The 21687-nt window shown below is 38.7% G+C and overlaps 1 non-coding gene and 1 pseudogene across 1 annotated transcript; one reads left to right on the top strand and one right to left on the bottom strand.

Annotated features, from left to right (window-relative positions):
• The first annotated feature begins 13373 nt into the window (after nucleotides 1-13373).
• On the top strand, nucleotides 13374-13510 carry LOC111755965 (small nucleolar RNA SNORA2/SNORA34 family). Its single transcript, XR_002790497.1, has one exon. It is a non-coding gene; the product is annotated as a small nucleolar RNA SNORA2/SNORA34 family (small nucleolar RNA).
• A 929-nt stretch (nucleotides 13511-14439) lies between these two features.
• Nucleotides 14440-15403, bottom strand: LOC100726377 (transmembrane protein 70, mitochondrial-like; annotated as a pseudogene).
• Between the last annotated feature and the right edge of the window lie 6284 nt (nucleotides 15404-21687).

The raw sequence follows: 21687 nt of genomic DNA, 5'->3' as shown, positions 1-21687 counted from the left end.
ATTAGAACCACGAACCTGAAAAAAACCCCATTTCTTTATAGCTTTACAGAGTAATTTGTCGTATTTTTGTGGGTCTATTTCCAGACTTCCTGGTCCATTCACTTTTCTGTGTATCCATCCCTTCACCAACAGTGCACTGTCTTCATCACGCTGACTCTTTAACGAAGATAAATGATTCCTCTAATTTATTTTTTTCAAAATGGTCTGGGCTGCTCCTAGTTCTTTGGTCTTTCCATATGTGTCTTTCAAGATTCACTAGAAACCTACTGTGGTTTTTGAATGAGAACCATGCTATCTATACATTATTTGGGGATAATTAACATAAAAATATGGAATCCTCTGGCCCATGAACATGCTGTACCTTACTACTTATTTAGACATTTTGTTTCTTTGATCAACATTTTATTATTTTTACTGTATAGAGCCTGTATGTATTCTGTAAGATAAATACCTAAGCACCTCATTTATAAAGCTATATTAAATGATTTCCTTCATACTTATGTTTTTGTTTTGTCTTTTTGAGACAGGGTTTCACTATGTAGTTCAGGCTGGCCTTAAACTCACTTCATAGCCCAGGCTGGCCTCAAACTCCTGAGTTCTGGGATTACAGGTGTGCGCCACTCCACTTGACTTGTATTTGTATCTTTAATTGTTCAATGATGGTATCACGTCATCTTGCTAAGCACAGTTAATAGTCTTAGGAACATTTTTGTAAATTCCTTAGGAATTTGTACACAGGCATTTGCATTATCTGAGAACAGGAATAATTTGTATACCTTGTATAGTTTCCTTTTATTGCCTTATTTTGCTAGCTGGGAATTCCTGTATTGTGTTGAACAGGGACAGAGAGACGGGCTGTTCTTGATTTTTAAAATTCTCACAGCCTCCTACACATGAACGCCTCTTTGACTATTTGAGGAAACCAAATAAGAAAGAGGGCAGTGAGAGTCCTTTCATTAAACTCTCACATTTAATTGATATTTTGGCAAAGTTTAGAATCATATATTGATAATAAATTTTCACAAAATGCTGAAGGTACTTTGTTGTAGTCAGGGGTTGTACACAGAACAATTCAGGTCAGGACATGAAGTTTATAATATTTTTATAATGGTCACCGGAAGTTAACACAGGAGAATGCAGGAAATCCATCCGAAACACCAACGACACAGATTATTCAGTCAAGAGTCTAAGCCCCATGGCAATGTCCCACATGAGTCCAGATAAAAACCCAGAGCTCAGGACAACGCCTCCACGGGTTCAACTGGAAGTCCAGGGCCCACAAGGACTCACGCCAGTCTCTTTTACGGATTCATGCCGGGAAGACCCAAGGGTCAGCGGTGGAAGCCAGAAAGTCCATGCCAGCAGGATGAAGGAGCTGTGCTAGTGGGATGAGGGTTCTACATTGGAGCTGAGAAGTCACACTCACAACAAAGACCAGGGATATCCTGAAAGGCACCACAGCTGTCCTCAGTGACATGGAGGCCCCGAGCTCCTCCTCCGACAAGCACAGTCAGGAACGTGCCAGGAAGCAGCGTGACGAGTTCACCCTGGAGACCAGGCAGCACATGTCTTCCCCTCCGGAGCCAGGAAGCAATGCTCGATGTGAAGACCAAAGCTTCTCCAGGAGAACCAACAGCTCAGACAGCAACTTGTAGGAGAACTAACAATGCCTCCATAACGCCTCAATCCCTCTCAACAGCTCTCTGCTTCTCCACCTATTTATCCTGGCAGCCCTCCTCAGGTGGAGCATCTTCTCTCAATGCATGTTGATGTAATCCAGCTGGCATTAAGTTGACCACTAGTTATCAAACCATAACATACTTCTTGATTTTCTTCTAGTACCCAGTTTGCCTTTTTTAATATGAAGCTGTTCTGCCTCTTATTCTTTTGTAGGTGGTCTGGTTCTTATCTCTGGAGATTTGTGGAACCTTTCTTTTATCCTTAGTGTATTTGAAATTTCATAATAAAATATTTCCTGTGGCCTTTATTTCTTCCACCAACACTTGCTTTGCCTTTTCAGCTTGGTCAATTTCTTGTATAATCTCCTTGGTAGGTTTCTTCTCTTCTGTATTTGTATTCCTTTGGGAATTCTTACCACAATAACTTCTAAGCCTTTCAAACATTCTCTCTAGTTCTTCATTATTTAAAAAGTTTCTATTACGTCCTCAGAGGATACTTTATCAACTTGACCTTCTGATCCCTGTTAAAATCTTCATTTCTGTATGCATACTTAAACGCATAGCTGGGTGTGGTGGCACATGCCTGTAATCCCAGCACTTGGGAAACTGAGATGGGAGGATCACTGCAAGTTTGAGGCCAGCCTGGGCTACATAGCGAGTTCAGGGCCAATCTGAACTACAGAGTGAAACCCTGTATCAAAAAAAAATTATTAGAGTTCTTTTTTTTTTCTTTGCCTTCAGGTGTTTCATACAATCCTACTCTTTTTTGGGGGGTGTATTACATCTTCCTACCTTCATCTAACATACTAATTATATGAACTACAGGATTTTTAAAAATATTGGGTCTTACTCTAATTAGAATGGCCCTGAAGTCAAAATCTTCCCACTTCAGCCCCCCCAAAATAACTGTGATTACAGGTGTGCAATACCACATGTAGGTAACTAGAGGATATTATTAAAATATTTTTTATATTCCCTGTATCATTTTTATTTCTTCTCAATCACTTTATTTTATTTATTTACTTAGACAAGGTCTTGCAATTTTCTGTTTTTTTGAGACAGGGTCTCACTGTGCAGTTTAGGCTGTCTTTGAATTCACTTTGTAGCCCAGGCTAGTCTTGAACTTGCAGCAATCCCTCTGCCCCAGCCCCTGAGTGCTGGGATTATAGGCATGTGCCACCACATCCAGCATCAATCATTTTAATTTGCTTTTGGATTTTAGGCTGCAAGCCTTCCTTATGTGTCTACTGGTCCTGTACCTATGTACAATATGCCAAAACAGCAAACCACATTGCAGTGATTTTGTAGAACAGATAAAGGAAGAAGAGAAATGATCTGTAACTCCGCAACATATATTTTTGGAATCTGGTATTTAATGCCAGTATTTGAGCAGAACAATTTTTAAAGTGGTTCCAGTGAGCCTTATTAGCTTCGGCAACCATGGTTTCCTTTTCACCACTGCTTTAAAAGTTTACAGGACCCAGGAGAGGGGGATGAGCCAATTTGGACCTCCCTTGGGCTCTGACCTTCCATTGAGGCAGAGCAGTGCATCAGTTTCCAGTAGAAATTGCCAGTGAATTTAATAACTCATTTGAATATTTCCTATTTTCCCTACTCCTTCATCATCACTGGCAATTTGATCTTACCCACAATACTCACTGTGCTCATTTACAAGTGAAATGGAGGACTTTGGCATGTGTTATGGTTTTTATCTAGACATCTTCCACTCATAGGTGGGGACTGAGCGAAGATGATTGAATCATGGGAGCATGGGAGTTTGTAACTAAATATAGTGTTGAGAGGTGAAGACTGGCCACTGGAGAGGAGATGGGTCACTGGAGCCATGACCAAAAAGTTGCATCACCCTTTCTCCTCCCTTGATCTTCTCTGCTTCCTGCTGCCATGCTCTGAGTTGTTTCTCCTTTGCCATCTCCCTCTGCCATGCTGCCCTGCCTTGGAGACAGCTGAGACTATGGATTGAAATCTCTACAAACTGTGGGATAAAATCAACTGCAGTGGTCAATGGGGTGGCAGATATCACATTAACTGTGAGCTAAAGTAAGCCTTCCCTCCTTAGATCTGTGAGTGTCAAGTGTTGTCATTCTGCAATGGGAAAGTAACTAAGACAGCATGTGATAACAGAAAAAGCACTGGTAAGATAGTCTTACGTGTAAAACGCAACTGTATATACCATTAGCCAACTGCAAGATCTGGAAGAAGTTTTATCATGTTTCCAGTCCTTGGTCGTGGGACTTGTAAAGGCAAAAAGTTGGATTCAAAGATCACTTAAAGCTGCATTGAACTTCAGAGATACATGATTTTATGTCTTGCTTGAGGTTGTATGACCTGCTTGTGGCAGAACCATAACAGAGATCCTGGTTTCTGTCCCATGGTCCAGGGCTTATCCCATCACACCACAATATCTGAGTTCCTCGCTAAGACTTTCCTCCAGAATCCATGGGTGTTGTGGCTGCTTCCCCTGCTAATTATTGGGGTGGAAAGATGTGGCTGGAAAGAAAGAATAGGTTGGGACCAAAGTGGGAAAGGAGGGTGAATGAAAATCAACAAACATGGTTGCAACATTTTTGCACTTAAATCCAGGCCAGAAGGAAGAAGGACCAAAGTATAATTGGGGAAATATTTTTTTAAAATTACATTTTATTAGTACATATGTGTAGTATATAATGTTTATACTCAGTTGTGGGAAACAGGCTCATGTATACAACATCTTGATTCCTTTTTTCATATCTTTTCCCTCCCCCTATCCATTCATCTCTTGATCCCCTTGCTTTTTTGTGTCTTTCTTTCTTTGTTTCTTCTCTTTCTGTCTGTCTGTCTTTCTCTGTCTTTCTCTCTCTCTTTCTTTCTTTTTGACTCAGGCTCTTGCTATGTAGTCCAGGCCAACTTTGAACACCATGTAACCCTAGGCTACATTTCAACTGGAGGCAATCCTTCTACCTCAGCCTCTTGAGTGGGGTAGCATGTGGCACCACACCTATCTACTCTTATTTTTTTTCAAATTGGGGAAGTCTTGGATGGAAAGTCGCCAGGTCACTTTTTAAAGCAAGTTTTTGGAGGAGAGCATGAAACTTGGTTTCACACTCTCAATCTTGACTAAGGCAGCTCTTAAAAGAGTAAAAGAAAAATGGTTTCACAAGCAGATATACAATCTCTAGGATAATATATGACCAGGAGACAAGAGAAGCACTTAACCAAGTGTTGTGAAAGCTTTGTGAATTTGTAAAGTAGATTTAAGGTTAAAGTTGGAACAACCTAAACTTTTGGATAAGGAAAAGGAGTCCAGGACAATTGTCAAAGGAAACTGAAGTCTATTTCCTTTTGACTTCCATTTTCTACAGCAAGGAGGTGACACTTAATGCAGGTAGGGGAGAAAAGGAAACAAACACAATACATACCCGAAGAGAGATTCTGGAGAAGATGAAAACTGTGCATTCGGATGATTGGGAGGTCCAGGGTCAGTATCTCCCAGGTTAACCCCAGCTGGGTGCAAACTCCTTCATGACTAATCTTTTCTTTTTCTTTTTTTTAATTTAAAGAGAAAAAAGAAAGGAAATAAAAAAACCAAAGCAGTAAAAGGGTACAAGTAATACAGAATTTCAAGAAAAAAATATACAGTAAGAAATCACTAGGTAATAGATTACATATTGTCTTCTTAGAAACAGTTGTGCAAATTATAAAATTAAAGCATATAAAGTGGACATTCATACAGTGAGATTGGAGACAGTTCCTTTCAATGATCCAACAAAATCTCAGTAATATGGTTTTCCATCCTACACACTCAAACATACATGCAGTTATATCCCTTAGTCCACCTTCCTTTCCTCTCTTTTTTACAATAACAATTACACTTTTTGGGTTTTATTACTCCCACAGTTCTTATTACTTTTTTTTGAAGAGAATAAAACCAAACGTGACTAAGCAAAATAGAGCCAGTTAGAACAGAAGGATGGGCATAGTACATGATGCAAAAATAGAATACCAGGTGATCAAAACTGTTTATCATTGTGCCTCTTGCTATTTTTAAAAGGAGTTGCCTATAGCATCAGGTCTTCCTGACTAATCTTTTTTCTGTTTTGGATTGGATAATGTCTACTATCTCTTTTCAGATTCATGAATTCCTTCCTTTATCAATAACCTGCATTCTGATATTGATTCTTTTCACTGAATTTTAAAAAATATTCTAGTAGTACATGTCTACAGTACTTAATGATTACATTCATTGTGGTACATGTACATAAAACATTCTAATTCTTTTATATTCCCCTTTCCTTCCCCTTTCTCTGTTCTTTCCATCTCCATTCAAGGAATTTTAAATTTCCATTATTGTGTTTTCAGTTAAATAATTGTTTTAGCTTTCATTATTTTTTTGTGTGTATGGGGGGTGAGAATTGCTTTCCATACATTTCAAGAATATTGACTTTACCTCATTTATTGTGGTTGTATCTTTGCTTTGTTTTGTCTTGTCTTGTTGAGGCAGAGTTTCTTTTTGCAGCTCAGGCTAACCTTGAACTCACATCTTCTAGCCTCAGCCTCTCAGATTGCTGGGAATACAGGTGTATGCCACCATGTTGGGCTTATTGTTAAGTCTTTAATAATTTTAACTTCAAATTTATATCTTTTTCCTTTTCCTGTCCAATTTGTTTATATACACGTAAAATAACTAAGATGATTACATTAGATGATTATATTACCAATTATATTAGTTCTTGGGAAAACAGGAAATCAAAAATTTTATTGAAATTTATCAGAACTGCCTCAATGTAAGTGAAGATAGAATTTCAGTCCTCAAAGACAAGATTGCAGCTAGTGAACAGGAAAGGAAAGAGCTTTTAAAAATAAAAAGGAATCAGGAAATAATTCAACAGCTGCAAGATGATGCAAAGAAAAACAACATAAGTTTGCTAGAGATAACTGAAAAAGAAGAGGACAACACAAATAATATCAAGAGGCTATTTACAGAAGTAATAGCTGAAAATTTCCCAAACATGAGAATGAAACTGACATTGGGATTAGTGAAGCATATAAGAATTCTAAATAGCCATAGCCAAAATAAAACTACACCCAGACATATGATAATCACCATCCCAGAAATCCAACATAAGAACAGAATATTAAAAGCTATTAGAGAGAAAAGAAATCACCTCTAAAGGAAAATCTATCAGAATTACAGCAGACAAGGGGATTTAGCTCAGCGGCATAAGTGCCTGCCTTGCAAGCAGGCAGTCGTGAGTTCGATCCCCGGTACCAATAAAAAGGAAAAAAGACCAAAAAAAAAAAAAAAGAATTATATCAGACTTATCAATATAAACAATGAAGTCAAGAAGAGCATGGAGTCAACTATTTCAGATTCTAAAGGAAAGCAACTTCCAATCCAGACTGATGTACCCTGCAAAACTGTCCTTCAAAATAGATGGAGAAATAAGATATTTCCATGACAGAGAATAGCTGAAGAACATCATGATTACCAAACCAACCCTGCAAGGAATACTGAAAGTCATTCTAGATACACATAGAAAAAAACCACTAAGCAAGGAAGACAATTAAACAGAATGGATAGGTAAAGATGCAACAGCAGAAACATAACATGTCAACAATAAACCAACATATAACAGTTATACCCATTAATGTAAATGGTCTCAATTCACCAATTAAAAGAAACAGACTGGCAGAATGGTTCAAGAAACAACATCCAACCATAGGCTGTCTACAGGAAGCCCATCTAACCCAAAAGGAAACTCACAGACTGAAAGTCAAAGGATGAAAAACAATACTTCATGCAACAGGAACCCAAAAAAAGTGGGGGTAGCTATTCTGTTTGTAGACAATGTGAACTTCAAACCAAGAATGATCTGAAGGGATAAAGAAGGTCACTACATACTAGTTAGGGGAAAACTTCAAGAGGAAGAAATAACAATCTTAAATATATATGCACCAAATTACAGAGCACCCAGCTATACAAAGCAAGTATTAACAGAAATGAAAAATCAAATTAGCAATAACACAATTATAACAGGACACCTTAACACACCTCTGACACCAAGGAACAGATCAGCCAGACAGAAAATCAGCAAAGAAATAACAGAAGTGAATCACACCTGTGAACAAATGGACTTGATAGACATATACAGAGTGTTCCATCCAACAATATCAGAATATACATTCTTCTCAGCAGTACATGGGACATTCTCTAAAATAGACCATATACTAGCCCACAAAACATATTTAAGTAAATGCAAAAGAATTGAAATTATCCCATGCATGTTGTCAGATCATAGCACCACGAAACTAGAAAGTAATGATAAAAGAAACTGCAAAAAACCCCACAAACATCTGAAAATTGAATAATACACTCTTGAGCAATCAGTGTGTCACAGAGGAAATTAAAGAAGAAATTAAACAATACTACAAGAAAACAAAAATACAAATACAACTTACCAGAATCTGTGGGATGCAATGAAAGCAGTCCTCAGAGGAAAATTTATTGCACTGAGTTCCCACATCAGGAAAACAGAATGAATATAAACAAACTGTTGCTACACCTCAAACATCTATAAAAAGAAGAGCAAGTCAAGCCCAAAGCCAAAAGTAGGGAGGAAATTATAAAAATCAGAGCAGAAATTAATGCAATAGAGACTAAGAAAACAATCCAAAGAATCAATGAATCAAAGAGTTGGTTCTTTGAAAGAATAAATAAAATTGATAAACCCCTAGCCAGCCTTATTTAAAAAAGGAAAGACGAAACTCAAATTCATGCAATAAGGAATGAAAAACGTGAAATTATTACAGACTATGTGGAAACACAGAAGATCATCAACACTTATTTCAAAAACCTCTATTCTCATAGGTTCGATAACACAGAAGAAATGGACAGATACCTAGAAACATGTGAAGTACAAAAGATGGGTCAAGAAGATGTAAAACTGCTGAATAACCCAACTTCTATTAATTAAATTGAAAAATGTAATTAAGTCCTTACCTACAAAGAAGAGCCCAGGCTCAGAGGGATTCACTGCGGAATTCTACAAGAAATACCAAGAAGATTTAATGCCGACACTCTTCAAACTCTTCAATGAAATCAAAAGGGAAGCAATCCTTCCTAAGTCATTCCTGGAAGCAGATATTACTGTAGTCCCAAAGCCTGAGAAAGACCCAACTAAAAAAGAAAACTACAGGCCAGTCTCCCTAATGAACATACATGCAAAAATACTCAATACAATATTGACAAACAGGATCAGCAAATCATCAAGAAGATTATACACCACAACCATGTGGGATTCATCCAGGCAGGCAGGGATGGTTCAACATACGTAAATCAATAAATGTAATCCACCATATCAATAGAGCCAAAAGTAAGAATCACATAATCATTTCTATAGATGCAGAAAAAGGTTTTGATAAGATCCAACACTCATTCATGCTAAGAACCTTACAGAAAATTGGAATAGATGGTCTTTACCTCAATATGATAAAGGCCATCTATGACAAACCAACAGCCAGTATCATACTAAATGGCCAAAAACTGAAGGCCTTTACCTTAAAATCAGGCATAAGACAATGACGTCCCTTATCACCACTCCTATTTAATACAGTACTAGAAATACTAGCCAGAGGAATTAGACAAGAGAGAAATAAAAAGGGTAAAGATAGGAAAATAAGAAGTTAAATTATCATTATTTGTGGATGACATGATACTCTACATAGAAGACCCCCCCCCAAAAATCCATTGAAAGACTCCTAGATATAATACATAAATTCAGCAAGGTAGCTGGATACAAAGTCCGTACTCAAAAATCAATAGCATTCCCAACACTAACAACAAAATCACTGAGAGAGAAATAAGAGAAGCCACACCCTTCACACTAGCATCCAAAAAGATGAAATACTTTGGAATTAATCTCATGAAAGAAATAAAAGATCTATACAGGGAAAATCATAATACCTTGAAAAAGAAATTGAAGAGAATCTCAGAAAATGGAAAGAGGTCCCTTGTTCATGGATAAGAAGAATAAATATTGTGAAAATGGCCATTCTCCTAAAACTGTTATACAGATTCAATGTAATCCCAATAAAAATACCACTAACACACCTCATAGATCTAGAGAAATCACTCCTAAAATTCATCTGGAACCAGAAGAGACCTAGAATAGCAAAGGCAATTCTAAGCAGCAAAAGCAAGGCAGGAGGCATCAAAATTCCTGGCTTGAAGTTATGTTACAAAGCTACTGTAATAAAATCAACATGGTACTGGAATAAAAGCAGGGAATAAAAACATACAGAGTGTTCCATCCAACAACATCAGAATATACATCAGAAGATCAGTGGAATATATTAGAAGATACAACCACAACTACAAACACACTCAATCACCTTATCTTTGATAAAGGGGCCAAAGTTGTTCACTGGAAGAACAATAGTCTTTCTAATAAATGGTACTGGAAAAACTGGCTCTTTATATGCCTCTCCTAAAACTAGACCCAAGCCTATCACCATGTACTAAACTAAAATCTAAATTGATCAAAGATCTGAATGTTAAAACAGAAACACTAAATCTGTTGGAAGACAAATTGGGTAAAAACGTTGAAGACATAGGGTTAGGTAGAGAATTCATGAACAGGAATCAAACCACACGGGAAATATTTCCAGAATCAATAACTGGGATCACGACTTATTAAAGAGTTTCTGCATATCAAAAGAAATCTCCAGCAGTGTGAAAAGAAAACCCAAAAACGGGGAAAAAAGTCTTAGTGAACTGTCTCTCAGACAAAAGACTTCTGTCTAAAACATACAAAGAATTTTAAAAAATCAGACCCGTGAAATTCAAAGAACCAACCAAAAATAGGTATCCAAGATGAATACGCAGTTCTCAGATGAAGAAATGCAAATGGCAAATAGATACATGAAAAAATGTTCATCATCATTAGTCACTAGAGAAATGCAAATTAAAACCACATTGAGATTCTGTCTCACTCCAGAAAGAATGTCCAGGATCAAGAAAACTACCAACAACAAATTCTGGAGAGGCTGTGGGGAAAAAGGAACTCTCCTGCACTGTTGGTGGGAGTGTAGACTGGTGCAACCATTGTGGAGGTCAGTCTGGAGATTCTTCAAAAAGCTGGGATTGGAAGTCCCATTTGACCCAGCTATTCCACTTTGAGGCATATTCCCAGAAGAACTGAAAAGATCATACCACAGTGATATATGTGCACTTACATTTATAGCAGCGCAATTTGTAATAGCCAGATCTTAGAAACAACCTAAGTGTCCACCAACTGAGGAATGGATAAAAAAATTGTGGTATTTTTATACAATGGAGTACTACTCGGCTATAAATAAGGATCACATTTGAGATATTTATAAATAAATGGACGCAGCTTGAGACCATACTCATAAGCAAAATACATCAAACTCACATGTATATACCAAATAGTCTCCCTAGTGTAAGAAATGGTTAGAGTACATAAGATTTTATGGTAATCATGATTCCCCATCACATTGCTTTGAAGCCTTATAATGTTTTCACTCATTAGCTAGAATGGTTTTATTCTGTTTTGTTTGATTTTGTTACATGTGGTGGTATGAATAGCTATTTTGAAGAAAACAAGACATTATGGCAGCCATTGCTGATTTAGTATCATCTTGCTTTGAAGTCCTATATGCTTTTGTTGTTCTGTTTCCATTGGTTCTATCATGTTGTCTTATTGGATTTTAATTTGTTTGATAGTATAGATAAATTTTCTATAGAAAATGAGATGACATAGTTGCCATTGTTCATTTTCTGTTATTTGGTTCTGAATGCCCTGTAATACTTTCATTCTCTTGGATGGTTTAATACTATTTTGTTATGTTTGATACTATAGTATGTGAAGGTATGCTCAACTATTTCAAGGAAAGAAACACTATGGTAGCTGCTGTTAATATCCAGTTGTCTTGTTGGAAGTGTTGTGTTGCTTACATTGTTCTGTTCTGATTTGTTTTGTTGTCCTCTTTTGTTTTAATCTCTTTTAAGAAAAAGAAACCAAAGCCAGATGTAGTAACACACACTTACAATTCCAGCACTCTGTGAGGCCGAAGCAGGAAGATTACAATTTTGAGCCCAGCCTGAGCAATTACTGACTTAGTGAGATCCATCTCACAACAAAAAACTTAGAAAAAGATTGCACTATCACTTGGAACAAAGTCCCCATGCTCAATTACCAGTACTAAAAAAGCAAAACCAAGTACTATGTGCAGGAACATGAAGAAAAGTGCTTAAAGACAACTCAGGAATCAGCAAGACCTCACGTACTTCAGGTTGTAAAGTCCAACCTGTGTGGGCAGAGAGCCCTTGAGCCCTCTACTCAAGAAGAGAATCTAAGAAATTCGTTCCCTGGAATTCATTTTATGAGCCTTCCAGACATTCAGAAATCACTGTAGCCATAGTCCAAGGGGGCCTGTCTATTGTTTCTTCTGGCAGCAAACCTTGGCATCATTTATATGATGCTGGCTTTTACCGGCATACCAAATGCAAGAGAGTTAGACTCATTTCCATACAGGTTTCAAAAGAAGACCTTGGAATCCAGGCAAGGAGTCCCGAAGTGGGAGTGCATTAAGCTGTAGAAATAAAGCCAAAGTTTCAGCAGATGCCCAACCAAGTTACAGATAGCAGGAACATGGAATGTCTTCCAAGGAAAGCTGTGGGTGGGAGATGGAGCCAGTCCAAAAGAGAGGCAATTAGTGGTCACTAGACCTAGGGGTGGGGCCACCCCAGCTCTCTGGAGCTCATATCGCACCGTCATATGTCCTGGGTGCCAGGTATAGAGCTACAGGACTTACTGTTTTCCCTGTTGGATTTTACTCTTTGGTCTGATTCTTTCCTGACCTCTTATTCTTCCATTTTGAAATGTAAATGTTCCCCTGCCACTGTACCTTGGGATTTTAAAAAATTATTATAGAGATTCACAGCTAAGAATTTGCCTTGAATTTTGGAAGACATGGGCTTAACTTCTCAAAAATGCTGGGATTATTGAGTCTTTGGGGAAAAGATGATTGTGTTTCAGTTTGAACTCACAATAGTTGCATCATATTAGGTGAAATTATGACCTCATTTTTTTGGGGGGGGTACTAAGAGCTGCACCAGATGGCACATGACCCAGGGAGTAAATGAAATCACCAACATGTTCAAGGAATTAGGAAGGACAGGAGTTTGCTCAGATCACAGTACACGCTCAAGAGTGACACTGGGCAAGTTTCCAGGAGAGGAATCGTGCAGTCAGGGCCTGATACTGTGGGTTTTTATAAGGAATTGAAGACATGGGAAAAGGTGGCTGGTAGCAAATTAAATTATCTTAGGAATGTTTCTTCCAGGATATGTGATTTCTTCTGACTCATTGGTATCAGCATCACTGTTATTGCATTTTCACATTGAACAGGCCTGGTGCAAAGGCCTCACAAAAGTCCTTTCAGACTTAGGAAAGGACAGCCATGTTTTAACCTTTTTTGGGAAACTTGGGCTTTAGTTCATTAGAAGGAAAGAATGGATTTGGTATTTATTTGTTTCTGATGCTGATTCTAGCCAGCATTAGTGCAGTGCCTTATGACTGCCCGGTACATGCTGAGCAAGATTTGTTTGATCAGAGAAATCTGTGTACTGAGAATTTTTACCCTTTGGTCACCACATTAAGTATGGTTTAATGACTGGCCCTGAATCAAGGCCAGCAGCTTCCTGACACTGTCGGTTTCAAGCAGGAGCCTAAAGAGATGTCTTTTGATGGTCTGTTGGCCATTTCAGAATGTGGGTAGTGAAATGGTCAATTTATTAGAAAGAAATAGCTTGAAGCAACCCCTCCCTTTCCTCCCCGTGAGTGGCTGTGAGCGTGGCAGGCTGTGGTGGCCCAGGACTGGTGCCTCTGGCATTTACTGGGACCTGTGCCATGTTGGGACCTGGGGTGCCGGGAAACCAAGCAACCTCTCCCCCCAACCTGTTTTGTTTTGTTGAACTTCAATATACATGAAAGTATGGACAGCTATTTTGAAGAGAATGAGAGACTCTACGACAGCCATTAGTGACTTCCCTATTGTCTGGTTTTGAAGACCTAAAACGCCTCCCTCATTTTGTTTGGGTCAGTTTTATATTATGTTGTTTTGTATTTATTCTCTGTATGTGAAGACATGGACAACTATTTGGAAGAAAACAAGAGACGATGTGATAGACAGTGAAGATCTCAGGTTGTCTAGCTTTGAAATTTATATCTCTTACATTGCTTTCTTATGTCCCATTTTGTTCTGTTTAATTTTACCCCCTTTAAAATAAAAAAATTATGGTTTAATGAGGTGTATGTAGATGTCAATTTGCCAAGGAGGGGGATGTGACAATTAACCTTGATTATGTCAATTTGATTGGGTTGAGAACTGCACCAGAAATTTGTGGAACATATTTCTAGGTGTGTCAGGCTGAAGCAGAAGCAGAAGTGATGACTGGTTATACAAATCAATAAAAATCACTAACTAGATAACTACCTAGGTACGAATAAAAGCTGGTGTCAATTATATTTTGGTATGAAAAAACTTTTTTTAAACAAGTGGGACCGTTTTTTATTTTTGAAACATAGCTATTCTATTCTAAATGATCGTTCTCTGAAAAGTAATAGGAGCTCTGATAGTTTCAAATTATTTTTAACAATGACTGACAACGCTAAAGTAAAGGCAATTTTACACCTGGAAACATGAATTACATTTAAACACAAACATGAAAACAGCAGACTCATTCCTGAGGCTGTTTCTTCTTACTGTCTTCCACACCAGAAGTAAACGGTTAGTCGTAATTCATTAGATGGTTACAGTCTTCAAGGTCTGGAAAGAGCATTGGCTTCCCTCACGGTGATTTTGCTTTAGCATAAAATGTGGCAAGCACGTGTGCTGTCTGGAATCTTCATGTCGTTCTGGTGAAACACTGCTTGTTTCTGAAAGCACAGGTTAGTAAGTGATGGCTTTATAAGGTCCTTTGTGGCCTCAGGACACAACCGAAAGACAGCCTCTTGTAAGAAAACGCTGCTAGGATGGTCACTGTAAAGCTTCCTGTAACACCGTAAAATAGGACTTGCAGCGGCAGACTTCCGAATACATCACTTTGTGGAAAAATGTGTGGTAGAAATATAAGGCTGAGCACACTTGTAGAATAAGAGAAACATTCCAAGTATTGCCCGGGCCAAATGTCCAGTATGAATCAACCTTCCCTCTTCTGACTTGCCAAGTTGTGTATGTGAACATCTTTCCCATCTTTTCCCAAGCTCCCGCCGCCCACAGGCCCTGACTGCCTGCTGCAAGAGGCTGCCCGTGGCCACCACCTGCAGGCCTCAGAGTGCGATGGCCACAAGGCCACGCTCTTCCCGCCTGGCCACAGTCCGGCAGCCCACGCCCTGTGCAACACATCCTGCAGCTCAGAATTGGAGGAGCGCTGGGCTGTGGCCAAGGGCACAGGGCTGAAAGAACTCTGTTTCTTATATGGTTTAAAACACAAATGTATGAAATACCAATCTGTGTCAACAGGCAGTCATGTATGAAGAAGTGATTTGTAAAAATAACACTAAGCCGGAAAAAAGTAAGTGATAAATGCAGTACTAAAGTATGTTCTTCAATTAAACTGGTATTGAACTAAGTGTGGACTAGATTCAAAGTAGAAACAAATGATAAATAAGATAATTAACTATACTCACCATAGTGACCATTAGGACATAACATAAATGTATATAGAAAAGGAAATAAAGAAGAAATTAAAAGGGTACACTTGAAAAAAACCACATACCTGAATCAAACACACCTAGAAAAAACTATTGAGGGAACTGAACGAGTGGGGGGGGGGAAGACAATGTAAGACATAGAGAAAACAAAATTTTTCCTTATCAGTGATTAATTTAAATACAAATGAATAAATCTCATCAATTAAAGATAGTTTAGAATGGGCGCCAGAGCCACGCACCAGTGTACTGCTTTCAGTTTAGACCCTGGGGCATTTGTATTGCTATTTTACTGCCATCAGGATTCTAGTGCTTACTGTCACAGAGGAGAGGTTCAGAAGCGGTCTTTCTGTGGAGTGGAAGAATAATTATGTACAAAATAGGGAAGATCAATCATATGACAGCCTTTGTGTAATAAAAATCTATTTGGGATCTAAAAAGAAAAGACATTTTAGAAGTTTGGATTAAAGCAACACAATTCAACTATATGCTGCTTGCAAAGACTCACTTGAGAGCCGAAGGTGAAAACAAGTTCAACGTGAAGGAAGAGAAAAAGACATCCCATGAGAATAGTAAGGAAAGGAGAACTGGGATGAGACTAATAAAGAAATGGGAATTTGAAAATAGAACAAATCTGTACTTAAAGGCACATTCAGAACACCTGAGAACAGCGAGATGCATGTTCATCTCAGAGCACATGGGGCCATCTCCAGGAAGGAACGTGTGCTAGGTGATAAACCAATCCTTAATAAATAGCAAGCAGTTAAAATCACACCAAGTGTTTTCTTTGATTAAAATAGAGTGAAACTAGAAAGTAGCAACAAGTGGGAAAATGGAAATTCCACACAGATTTGTGGAAATTAACAGCGCATACATTCACAACAAATGTATTCATAAGAATTCATGAGTGAATTTAGAAAATACTGAGAGACTGGCCTAAACACACACACACACACACACACACACACACACACACACACACCCCAACATTTATAGAAAGCAAGGAAAAACTACCTAGGGAGCAACTTATGACTGTTAAAGTCTAATTAAAAAATAAAAAACTGAAATCATCTACCTAAATTTGTATGTCAAGAAACTAAAAATCTTGGCATGGTGATCACATCTATAATCCTAGCTCTTGGGGAGGCTGAGGCAAGAGGATTGAAAGTTTGAGCCTTGCTTGCACAGTTTAGAAATATCCTTATCATAATAAAAAGTAACAGGGATAGGGATACAGTGCATTGCAAAGGTACTAGGTTCAAATACCAGTACAACAGGATAAGGAGAGGAGGAAAAAGAGGGAAGGGAGAAGGTGGCGTAGAGAGACAGAGAGGGCTGGGGAGAGGGAGTGGGAGCGGGAGGAGAAAGAGTGATTTAAAACAAAGTCAAAAAAGAAAGAGTACAGATTAGGGAGAAGAGAGACAGAGAATTTAAAAAATTGTAAAGTATCATATAACCAAGTGGTTCTTTGAAAACATCAACAAAACTTACAAATCTCTATCAAACCAACTAAGAAAAGAGGCAAATAAAATCATAAGTGGAAGCTGAGACAATACTACTAACTTTACAAAAGTTGAAAGTATTTTGTTAAGACTATTATGGGAAATTATATGGCAACAAATTGGATAATTTACATTCAATGATCAAATTCTTTTTTTTTTTAATTTTTATTTAAGGAGAAAAGAAAAGAAAGAAAAAAAAACAGTGAAGGGGTACAAGTTATACAGATTTACAGAATAAAAAAATGCGCAGTAGGAAATCACTAGTTAATGGATTACATATTGCCATCTTAGAAATAATTGTTCAAGTCACAAAATTAAAGCTTGTAGAGTGGACATTCCAACAATGATACTGCAGACAGTTCTGTTCAATGATCCAATAAAACTCTGTGATATCATTTTCTATCTTATACACTTAAATATACATGCAGTTACATAGTTTAGAGCACTTTCTTTTCCTCTCTTTTGTACAGTGACTATTACACATTTTGGGTTTCATTGCTCCCATGGTTCTTGTTGCTTTTTTGGAAGAGAGTAAAACCAAATGTGACGTAACAGAACAGAATCGGTCAAGTCAAAAGGGTGGACATAATAGATAATATAAAAACATAATACAAGGTGATCAACAATGGTTACCATAATGCCTCCCGCTATTTCTAATAGAATTGCCTATATCTTTAGTTGTAATACAATTGAACAAAACCGTAAAGAATAAAACCGACAAAACCAAAACATTGGAGATATTGTAGGTCTTCAAAAGTAGATAAAAGTCGACGAGAATGGGCGTTATAATGAATCTCATTATCTTCTCAGCTGATGCCTAAACTTTCGAACCTGATACTATCCAACAAAACAGAATAGAGGAACCTCAGTCAAAAACAAGATGGTGAGAGTAACACAGGGCTTCAAATCGAGATAATAGAAAGTCAAAGTGGGTTACTATATTATATCCTGCTATATTTTTCCCTTTAATTAAATGGATAAAAATAAAAAAGTAAATAATGGAGTGGAGATTGAGAAAAAAGAAGGCATAACAGCGAAACAGGGCAGATCAAAACATAACCATTTAAGCAGAATAGTGTTTCACCACCAGATAATCCTGACCCAAAAATAGTTACCATATTGACTCCCTCCCTGAAGTCCTTGAGTACAACTTCATATACTGTAGCATTAAGTATATCAAAACAATGTAAATCCATTTAAGAGAATGACAGCATTATAGAGTATTTAGAATCGACTAACAGAAAATGAACAATGGTCTCTGTATAATCTCCTTGTCTTTAAAAGGTTTTTTCTTATACTATCGTACTTAACAAAATCCAATAAGATACAACCTGTTTAGACCATTGGAGACAGAAGAACAAAAGCTAGATGAGACTTCAAAACAAGATGGTACTAAATCAGCATTACCTATTAAGATGTCATTTTCTCCAAAAAAAGCTGTTCCTATCATCCAATCTGCTCTGTCTCATTTCTGTTGAGCTCTTTTTCTGTCAGTAGCTGTCAGTTTGTCTTCTTCATTTTGTTCTCTGCTCCATTCGTTGTGGCCTCCCCGCCCCTATTTCTGGGTTCTTTGTATTTTTCTTTTTTTAGAATATCCTGCAATACTTTCTGTAGGGTTGAATTGGTGGTTGCAAATTCCCCCAGTTCCTCTTTATCCTGGAAGCACCTCGTTTTTCCATCAATTTCCAGGGACAGTTGTGCAGGATATCTCAATCTTGGCTGTAGATTATTATCTTTCAAAGCTTGAATTATTTCTCCCCATGCTCTTCGTGATTTGATGGTTTGTGAAGAGAAATCTGCTGTAATTCTGATGGGTCTTCCCTTGTAAGTGATCTGTTTCTTGTCTCTTACAGCTTTTAATATTCTGTTCTTGTATTGAATTTCTGGAATTTTTATTATTATATGCCTGGGTGTTTCTCTGTTAGGGTTGTAGGTAGCTGGGGTCCTGTATGCCTCATACATTTGAGTATCTTTACCTTTTGCTAAATTAGGAAAATTCTCCTGGATTATTTCTGTGAGTAGCTTTTGTAGTTCACTTGTTTGTGTCCCTACTTCTTCTTTTATGTTCTTAATCCTTAAGTTATGGCTCCTCTTATCATCTTCTTGTCTTTGTATTATTGCTGTGTGTTTCTTTGTTATTTTTAAGAAGTTTTTCATTTCATTCTCCCATGTTTCAAGTCTGCCCTCCAATTCAGATAGTCTGTCCTTAGTTTCTTTCAAGCTGTTATGCCAGTCTTGGGTAGACTTCTTAATTTCTTGATATTCCCTTTGCACCTGCTTCACATACTCAATGCTTTCTCTGTTTTCTCCATCAAGCAATTCTCCCCTCTTTTTCTGTTCTTCCATTCCACCATCTGCTTTTTCCTGGATGGTGCTTAGCATTTCTCTAACTATTCTGCATACTTCTAGCTTCAGGTCATTGATAACTTCATTCCTGAATTGGTCTATGAGGCTCTCTAAATGGCGCTTAATGTATATTGGTGCAGTGCCCACTGCCTGATTCTCAGGATTGGGGGTCGAGGAGCCTTTTTTGTTGCTTCCCTTCCCCATATTTTCTGTTCCTTATAAAATGTAATCTTACACAGGAGGCCCGGCTTCCCTGCCTGTCAGCCACAGCTTGATCAAATTGCGCTGGCTAGTTGTTCCCGCTCACCGCTGCGCCCCAGGGAGTTGCGGAGGAGGCAGCCTACGCGGGAGTCGGTCGCTCCTCCGGGCCACCGTCAGGCTCTGGGATCTGGGTTAGGCCAGCCTAGGGAGTCCGCCAGCAGCGTCCCTCCGGTCAGGCACCTTTCACCAATCCCGTCCAAGAGGGAAACGTGCGGCTGCAGTTGCCACCGCGCCCTGCTCTTACAGGACTGCCCGCGCCCAGAAAAACCTCCGCTGGAGTCAACCTGCGGTAGGGAGTCAGTTCCTCGCTCACCTCGCCACCAGTCAGCCTTCCTCCCTGTCCGTCGCGTTTCCAACTCCGTTCGCAGACTCCCGTTCCCAAGCCTCTGCGTGTCTCTCCTTGCCGAGCCGCTATGGAGGTAGCCGGCCGCCGGGCGGCGGGAAATCCAAACCGCGGTTTCCGATGGCGCAGGAACTCCGTTCCCAGACTCCCGTTCCCAGAGCTAGGCGGTCGCGTCTCTCCTTGCCGAGCTGCTGTGGAGGTAGCCGGCCGCCGGGCGGCGGGAAATCCAAACCGCGGTTTCCAATGGTGCGGAGTCGAGCCTCCACACCGAGATTTTTCTGTTCCTATTTTAGCGCCAGGACTGTATTCCAAGTTGGATTCTCTCAGCCCAGTTCGTTCCTGAGTCAGCAGAGCATATCTCTACTGGTTCGTATCTCCTTAGTCCGCATCATTCCTGGCCTCTGAGCCGAGCCTTTAGAGAGCGTTCAGTAGTTGCTGTTGTCTGTCCGCCATGTTCTCCCCGTCCTCCCAATGATCAAATTCTTATAAAGAACCTTGTAACGGCTGGGTATGGTGGTGCACACCTGTAATCCCAGCACTTGAGAGGCTGAGACAGGCAGATCCCAGTTCAAGATCAGCCTGGGTTATGTAACAAGACCTTATCTCAAAATGAAAATAACAAATGAACAAAAAAGTCTTAATAGAACCATAATAAGTAAATATTGACTCAGTCTTCAAATTCTCTCAAACAAGACAAAACAGGACCAGATGGCTTCACTGGAGAATTTTACCAAACATTCAAAGCAAAATTAAGCACCTGTATTACAAAAAAATTTCAAAAAATAGAAGCAAAAGGAGTACTTGATAACACATTCTAGGAGGCCATCATTACCCCGATACCAAAGCTAGGCAATGATACCAAAGAAAACAACAACAAACCATATTCCTTACGCATATAAATGCAAAATTTCTCAGTAAAATGCAATCAAACCAAAATCCAACAGCACATTAGAGGGATTATAGTCCATGGTCAATGAAGCTTATTCAAGAAATGCTACAATGATTCAAAATAATAGTAAAACCAATCAGTGTAATATGGCACATATGATGGTTAACCTTGATGTTAATTTGACTGGAGCAAGAAATGACCAGCAGATAGTAAAGCACACTTCTGGGTGTGTGTATGTACGTCATGGAAGTGTGGCCTTGCAGACAAGAGCAGGTCCCTGGCAACTACTTCCACACAGGTGCTCTTCCCCGTGCGCTGCTTCCTAGCTGCTGTGAACTGAGCACCTTTGCTCCATCATGGCCTTCAGCTATGATGTTCGTCCCCTGTAGTCAGCCCACTGTGGACTGACATCTCTGAAACCTGTGAAACTGTGAAATATAATAAAGATCCTTTTCATTAAGTAGATGGTGTCAGGCATTTTTTCCCCAACATCAGCAAGCTGACCACTATGCCACATTAATAAAACAAAGGGAAAAACACATAATAATCTTAACAGAATTAGCAGAAACACTTGAAAAACTTTAGCATCCTTTCATGATAAAAACACTCTGAATATTAGGAGTATAAAGGAGGGGCTTTTGTGGAAATCCCATAGCTAACATCCCTCCTCATGTAAGACCAGGAACAAGAGAAAGATACACCATTTAGCCACTGCTACCCACTATTGTACTCAAAATCCTATCAGAGCAAATAGATAAGGAAAAGAAACAAAAGGTGTCCAAGCAAGTAAACAAAAGATGAGCAAGTAAACTCATCTCTGTGGCTACACAACCTATTTCTATATATGGAAAATTCTCATAGAATCTATAAAAGTTACTCTAATAAATCTAACACTTTCAGCATCCAAGATCAACACATAAAGGAATGTTTGTGT

The sequence above is a fragment of the Cavia porcellus genome, unplaced genomic scaffold, assembly GCF_034190915.1.
Source record: "Cavia porcellus strain 051 isolate PalLab524CR breed Dunkin Hartley unplaced genomic scaffold, mCavPor4.1 scaffold_6, whole genome shotgun sequence".
Lineage (NCBI taxonomy): Eukaryota > Metazoa > Chordata > Mammalia > Rodentia > Caviidae > Cavia > Cavia porcellus.
This window is presented reverse-complemented; position numbering and strand designations above follow the sequence as displayed.